Raw genomic sequence first — 8,405 nt, 5'->3', positions numbered from 1 at the left:
TGGTTGTGTGATTTTTTTGCTCATTTTCTACCAGTAGCTACAAAACGACCCACCCTAGCTTGTAGTTTGGAATGTTTAAAAAGCATAAAGATGAAGCATGCATTCTTCTTCCTGGTCAAAGCACAGAATTAATACTATTAATGAAGAAGATATTAAAGAAATAAAGCATAAAAATATTTGTAAAAGTGCTAATTCATTCTGGGAAAAAATACCCACTTATTTCTGCAATATGCAAGCTACTATAACCAAAAAGTTATGCATAAGTGGCATCATTTTGATAAAAAGAATATAGTCTTTATAACTATTTTTAGATCATGGTTTGGTCAACAAATATAAGCTAGGTGTATTAAATCTTGAATGGTTGAGTTCATTTTTTTGGGGAATCATATGAGTGTAAAAAAGATTAAATTCTATTGTGTCCAGATCTGCATTGAGCTCTTACCGTGTTTAGTGTTGCCCCATTACATATGGTTTTTATTTATATGCACCTGCCTCCCAGTTAAATCTTCATTAACATCTGCAGAGGCTCAGCTTGCTTTGATCCAACATGAAGGATTAGATGTTTTAAAACATATACATACATACACAACTTTAGCTTACTTTTCTTCTGAATGTCCAAAAGAAGGACAGAATTAATGGAAAACCCAGAAGTGGAAAGAGTTGACAATATTAGAAAAACTTTGAGACTCTGAAGTTGTTTTAAGTTTTTCATGGTGGCTTCCATTTTATTTACACTTGTTTTGTTTTGTTTGGATTTTTTTTTTTTTTATTCATTGCAAATGTAAATGTGTATGACAATTTTCATTTTACCGTATGGGACTGAATGTTGTCTGGAGTAGTTGGTGTTCTTCCAAAAAAGCTCTGATTTAATAAGTGAATATCTTCAAAAGTGTCCCAGTTGTGGAGCTGATTACAATGGGAAGCAAGTGATCCACTTTACTGCTGTGCTGAAGGAAAATAAATTTACCCCTGCCATTGACACCTTAAGTAAATCATGGGTTGTACATGTTGTGTCTGTCTTCAAATGAACTTGCATTGAAACTCTGACTGTGTAAGAAGATGTAACAATTGCTCACTGGTATAATGATCGGTCTCTGTTCAGTACTGGAAGAACAGAACTAATGCCTGGAATACAGAGGCTGAATTGTTACTCCTAAGGACAAAAAAAAAAAAAAAGAAGTATAACCATTACTTCAGGTCACCACTAAGGTCACTGACAGCACAGCATGGGGGATTCAAGTAGAGCAGCATGACTGCGACTCGCTCATGGCTGTGAAAGAGGTCTTTAGTCCCCATTGCCACTATGTGATTAAATTGGAAGACAGAATGCATTCTTTTCTATTTATTTACTTTTTTTTTTTTAAGAAAGGAAAAAGAATATCTGAACAATGAAATTTGAAAAAAAAATCCCTTATAAATAAGCATTGCTGTTGGTCCTACTGATTACTGTTCCATGAAGATTTTGTTTTGTTAAATTAGTAAAATCAGGGGTGAGTGGGTTGGTGGGGAGACCCCTCTGCAAGCCATGCACTGCTTGCTTTAATAATTAGATATGGTCCTGTTGTCACACTGGAGTCCAGCTTTTATCATTCTTGGCAGACAGAGCAGAGCAGCACTCTGGCACTTGACCTGCCCATAAAAACTTGAACAGGAAACAGCAATAAATAATCCACTCAAAAGGCCCTTGAGAAAAGCATTGCACTTGATTCCTTATAGGAATTGCATGTTACTCCAGTGAGGAAGTGGGCTCTTTCAAAACACAAGCTTTGTATTGTTAGCATTTCTTAAATTTATTTTTGATGAATAAATGTCCTTTTGGTATCTTGCAATATGGTTTTTTTTTGTGTGTTTAGAAGACCTGAAAGAGGCTTCTAAGTTGTTTCCAGTTTTATTCCTTTTAAACATAGAAATAAACTTACAGCATACACACACACATCCACACAGCATTTCAAAGAAAGAACAAACCAGCCAACATCTTCCTCCAGAGTTGGTCCTGGCTTCTTTCACATGGGGACCCTGATTTTTCTCGTTCTGTTTTCCATGACAACCTTCATCCTGCTGAAGTGACCTTAGAGTTTGACCCCAAATCCCTTACCTCAGTCAGAACACCCCTCCTAACTTGGGGCCTGGTCATTGAAATTGGCATCAGGTGCAAAAACTCCTCCAGTTTCTCCAGAAATTTCTTTCCTCAGTTTTTGAGGGAAATGGAAGAGTGTTTCATTTCTTGCTCTAGCCTGAAAGAGAAGACTGATTCTGTTTGTATTTATCACAACCTATTTATAGTCTTTGACAATGTGATCCATTCCACAAATATTTGCTTTAATCTCTGGCTTTTCTCATGAAGTAAATTAGAGAACTAAGAAATAAGAGAATCATTTGTCGTAGGTTAAGTCACACAGTAATTTTTTTAATTTGTGTAAAATAATCTAATTTTTCATGTTCATTTCAGCGAATTGAATGAATCTATACTACTTGGTAATGAAAAGGGAAATGTTTGATATTTGCCAAGAATAATTTGAGAAAACAGGGTTTGAAAAGACTACGATCACACTTACCTTTAGTAAATTAAAATTGCAGAGTTGTTTTGTTGGGTTTTTCAATTATTACTTTCACTCCTTTAGTCTTTGTTTCCTGCTCTGCTAACTTTTAACTAGACTTGGAAATTTTAGAAAAAAACCCAAAATAAGTTTGTTCTTTTTTTTTAAGGTTTATTTTCAATGAGATTAAACTACACTCATTTTTCCCACTCTTTAGAAGCCAAACTCCTGGATTTTCAGCTGTTTAGATGGGTCAGTTTTATTGAAGTAATTTCCTCAGCTTGCTGAAGATACATGTATTTAAAGATCAGGAAAGTGATTGCTCAAATAAGAAATTCCATGAATTTTTTTTTTAAACCTGTCAGGAATGCTATTTTTCAGAAAGCAACAGTACAAGATACAGAGAAGATTGATAAGGTTCTAGATCTTCCAGTCTTGTGTCTGAATTCAAAATTTGCAAAGATCATAAATCTTGTTTTAGAGAGGCACAACAACTAACGTCTCTATTTAGTTGTACTTTTTTTTTTTCCATTTATTTCTGCCCTTTAGGATCCTAAAAAGCAAGTTGAATGATTTCTGCAGTGTTATGATTTCTTATAGGGCACACGTTAAAGGTGACAGCGAGGCCCCCACTCAAATGGGCCTGGAACCATCTCAGGTCTTTGGCTGGCATTGGGCTCCATCTTCTGTCTGTCCTTGCACACCAGGTGAAAACAGATACTTGGTACCACAGGATTCTTGGCCTGGCCTGTCCAGGGTCAGAAGTTGGACCTGAGGATCCTTGTAGATCCCTTCCAACTCAGCACATTCTGTGATTATGGGACTTGCAGGAATTTGCCTATTTTGCAAAGGGGTAAGAAAGTGGTGCTGGCCAAATGTGAGGTGGTCTGTGGTCACTTGCACCCTCAGTGAGCAACCTCATTCCAGCCATGTTCCTGCTGAGATTTGCAGGTAGGGCTGTCTTATGCACTGAAATATTGCAATTATGTGCTTCACTACTCACTCCTTCCTTTTTTTGCAAGCAGAATATTATGAACAGCTTGAATGCCTTGAAATTCTAGTAATCTGATTTTCAACCAGACTTTAATGCATGACTGATTTGGTAGTGAGGACAGGTAAAACCATTGTATTCTGCCTAGTATGTAATGATTAACATGTTAGGTATCTATTTAATTTTTCAAAATTTCCATTAAATGTTAAAAACATTTGTGTCTGTGGCTTTTGCAAACATCCACCCTTTATATATATCTAATTTTTTTCCTGAGAGGTTTACCCTTCTACCAAGTATTTATTAGCCTACATGGAATTCATAGGCTAGTGGAAAACTAATTTATTTATTTACTAATTTTCTTGGTTATTGACTATGCAAAAGTTTCCACTAATGAGAATTCTTCCCTGTTGTGAATCATTAATACATTAAGTACACTTCAGATTCCTCCAGTAATGATACAATGAGAATTGCTTAGCTGATTTAAATGACACAGATGTAGTACTAATTATACATTTTAAATTGGCAAGAAACACAATTAATTTACTGATTATCAAAAACAAAAGTAAACTTTTTTTATTACAGTAATTTGCTATAATTTATCACACAGCCATTTTCTTTGTGTAATATTTATGCATTTGACAAACCTACAAAGAGATATGTAATTAGACCTGTTTCATCCATCACTGGCTGCCTTTTAACCAGAGGTTTTACGTGAACAGCTTACAAAGACACTATGAGATTAACCAAATCATAATGATGCCATCTTTTAAACCAACAAATACTTTTTTTTAGGTAATTTAAGGGGATTATCAAAATTGAATTGTTTCATTTGACTTAGGTTCCTGAAGGTGTTCTACAGATCTGTTGTTTGGGTGATGGTTTGTTTGGTTGTAGTTTAGCAGAACTGTGTTTGGTTGCAAACTTTTTTGTAAAAACTTGAAGCAAAATTAATTTATTGGCGTTTTTGAAGAGAAAAGCCTCAAACAATGCTGCACAGAATAAAAATCTTTATTCCCACAGTAGCAACAACCCCCTCTCTAAATGCTTTGTGCTTGGGAAAGTTTGGAATTATTTCTCCATCGATTTGGGAAATCCAAAATGAGGCAAATGTTTTATTTTTATTTAAGGCTAGATTTTGGGCATTAAAAGCTGCAGGCATTAGAAATCTCTGTATCAAGCCCTGTCACCAAGTCATTTATTTGCCTGTTAAATACTGTCTTTAGAGAGTTTCATCCTATGTGGTGCCTATAGTGCCATGGAAACTTGCCAGAGGTATGGCATCATTAAAGCAGTCTTTGAAGTCTATATTAATATAGGATAGGCAGGAATATCTTGGAAGAGGTTGTAATTGTTGGCTCTGGTATAATCCTTTACACTTACTGTAGAACTAGGAATTAAACTCAAAAAGCCAGAAACCAAGCCCCCACCTTCCAGATTCCCCTTCCCTAAACCAATAGATGCAAAACTCCCTCTCTTAGATGCTTATTCTGTATTTTCATGTCACCGGTCTTTCTAGAGAAAAGTCACATTTTTATGGATTTAAATGTCTTTCAGTTCATTTAAAAATTATGTACATTTTCAGGCAGTGATACTGTTGTGGCCAGTTTAGGCTAGAGAAGCAAATTTTACCAGAACATGTGATGCCCTTTGATCTGTGACTCCATCACGCTTGACATCCTTGTTTTATTTGAGAACTATTTCGTTTTCCATTGACTTTTTCTAAGTCAAAAATTTGGCCATTTGATTTTTCTAGGTGTGTGATGGGTGCAAAGGGAGTATGAAATCTTGTATTTGAAATGGAATTTCAAGACAAAAAATCCCACTCATTGTGGGTTTTTTACACTCTGGAAATTATTACTAATTTCTAGGAATTAATAATGTATCTAAGTGGAGTATGGGATCTCCTGATGAGAGCAGAGAATTTAGTTTCCTTGGAGACCATCAATAGCAGTGCTTGTGATGGCAAGTGCCAACAGAGGCAGCAGAGTTCTTGTCCCAGGTGAGCACAGGTGCATTTGAAGGAGATGCATGTCCATTCTCCCTTCTAGAATGTTTATTTGCCCCTTATCATCTATCTACATCTGGAATCACAGCCACCTGCCAAGAACCACTTTTCTATTTGTTTTCTCTAAGTATTCTTGAAATACCCCCAGACAATGCTCTCCCCCCCACCAAATTCTTACATTTTCAACAATGAATCACCTACTCAGGGAGGGAAAAGCATTTATTTCTGATTTATAAAATATCTATTTCTGCATTTATTTATTTCTTCTTTATTAAACGTGGGTTTGGTGATGAACACTTCCACAATGTGTTTTCTTCCTAATTTTAATTTATTTGTCCTTCCTTCCTTCCTTCCTTTTTTTTTTCTCTTTTCAGAAAGGAATATGTGTAGTGGCAGGTGTACAAGTATACATGTAGTCACCTGGAAACAATTAAAATTCCCTTTTAAAAGTAGAAGATAGCAATTTTGTTATGTAATATAATTTCACTGTGCTGTACCTTTAAAAAGAAATATGCAGTTGTTCTTGAACTATTAAACTATATGTGTCACCAATTTATCCTGTTACCAAAAGGATCTCATGTGTCACTTGGCAAAATGACAGCTTTCTTTCCCAGTCTATTGTATAATTGTGTTTTGTTAGCTGTTTTTGTTTTATAAATACTGTGCTAACGGGATCTCTGAAGATCAAGATTTTTGATGCAGTATTTGTCTTTGCTGTTCTTTGATGTTGACCTTCCCCCACTTCCCTCACAGCAACAAGCACAATATTTTGTTCTCAAAAATTTACCAAATCTATGTCAGGAAAAAAAGCATTTATTTTCACATCAGAGTTTATGCAAGCAGGCCAAATCCATTCGAGAAGATTCCTCACTGGAACTCTCCTGAAACAATTTTCCCAGAAAAAAATAGGCTCATGAAAATTTTATTTACTTGAAAATCTACAGAGTGCTCTCGTTCTTCGTATGTTTGACTTCACAAGCTTGGAACTCTGGCATTAGTATTTGTTATTTTCCTTCTGACAATTTCTCCTTCTAGCAAAGGCAGTGACACAGTCTCTGCCTGTACATTTAGAATGAGATGTTTCTCCTGTAATATCTAATCGAAATCCTTCTTATTGAAATATAACTGAATTAGTCCTTATCCTATCTTTTGGTAGTTATGGAAAGAAATTATTTGTTGCTTGCTTTACAACAAATTCTAGATGTTGTTCTTAAACACTCTGTTTTTAAGCCCTTCCTTCTCTTTATCTTGTCCTCATTATACTGAAGATATCCAGTTGCCTTAGTCTGTTTTCCCAGATCCTGCTTGTGAAACCTCTTGTCAGTCGTAAGGCTTCCCTCGGGGTTCTCTGCAGCCTCTCTGCCTTTCTCACAGAGAAATGGCCCAGCCCAACAGTGTTTCAGCTGAGCCTCCTCATTGCCAGGAGAGCAGAAAACTTCACATGTCTTTCCCATGACACTTGAAAAATAATTTTTCAGATTGACATTTACTAGTTTTGTACCATCATTCAGTTTTTGGCTTCTGTTTAGTTTGAGCTGCTACAACATCGCTGTTTGAACTGCTGCTTAGCCAGGTAGCTAACATTTCGTATTATGTTTTCATTTTTTTGAAATGAAATATTTGAATTTTGCCTCTGTTGAATTGAATCCTGTGGATATTATAACTCTGATCTGATTTCTGAAATTAGTGTGAAATCTAATCCTGCTCTTGAGGTTGCCCTCAACCCCTCCCAGCTCAGCAATAGCCAGAAATGTGGTAACATATTTTCTATCTAAGTTGTTAATGAAGATATTTAAAGTTTATCAGATTTTTGCCAAGACCTTGCATGGTACAACCTGCAGGATTGGCAGTGAACCCTTTCTTTGGGAGCTGCCCTTCAGATTGTGGTGCATGCCATAGCTGCTCTAACGGCTCAGAATTAGATGCAGGTATATTCTATTTTGTATTTCTTAAAAGAGATCTGAGCAGATGAGGTAAGCCTCAAAACTTTTCTGCTGGCAGTGCCTCAGCATACTGAGCTGGAGGAAACTTCAGGAGGGGGAGCAAGCACAGAACTGTTCCTAAGAGATGTGCCATAACAAGTGCAGGAGAAGCCTGTTCTCTGGTCTGGCTTCCCATTGTGACAACTTTGTGTGGTTTCATGGGTTGCAAAAGCTTCATACTTAGTCTCTCCTGGGTCCTTAGGATGGTGGCATCTGGTGGCTGGAGGTTGTCCATTATTGTTGTATTTATACACTAAGAGGAGCAGTTGTGAGCTTTAGAAATCAGTCATCTTGCAGACATAGAGGTTTTTTGAGATTTTTCTGACTACACCAAAGGTAGTCTTCTGTAGAGAGATTTTCCAAAGCTTTGCTCATGGCCAGTGCCTGGTGTGGGATATAAAGCCTTGAGGAGTTAGGGAGAAACCCTTCCACAAAGTTCCTGTGGCCTGGAAACATGCTCTGCACTGTCCCATCCCAGTGGGACAGAGGGGCAGAGAGGGAGCTGGGGCAGGTGTCTTCATGCTCCAGCCTTCCTGCTTAGTGGACACCTGTGGGTGACTTTGGCAGTCAGGATAACTTCCTGTTATTGAGTCAATATTTAGACTATCTTTAACACATTGATGATAAATCAGAATGTGAAATTATATTCTAATTATAGAATTAGACATTTGCAGCTGTCCTGGTGTCTTCAAGGTTACAATATTTGTCTCAAACTGCTCAATTGAAAATGCTTGACCTGATGAGAGTTTTTGTTCTCTCAAATAAACTATAATTTATACAAGAATATCTTCTCAGCACATTTGAAAACTAAATAATCAAAATTATCTGAGCATAGGAAATTTATAGTCTGGCTTAGCTGTTGCCTTCTGGAATCTGGGTTTGCAACCTGA

Source organism: Agelaius phoeniceus, chromosome 2, assembly GCF_051311805.1.
Source record: "Agelaius phoeniceus isolate bAgePho1 chromosome 2, bAgePho1.hap1, whole genome shotgun sequence".
NCBI lineage: Eukaryota > Metazoa > Chordata > Aves > Passeriformes > Icteridae > Agelaius > Agelaius phoeniceus.
The sequence above is the reverse complement of the archived record's forward strand: the minus strand, read 5'-3'. Positions refer to the sequence as shown.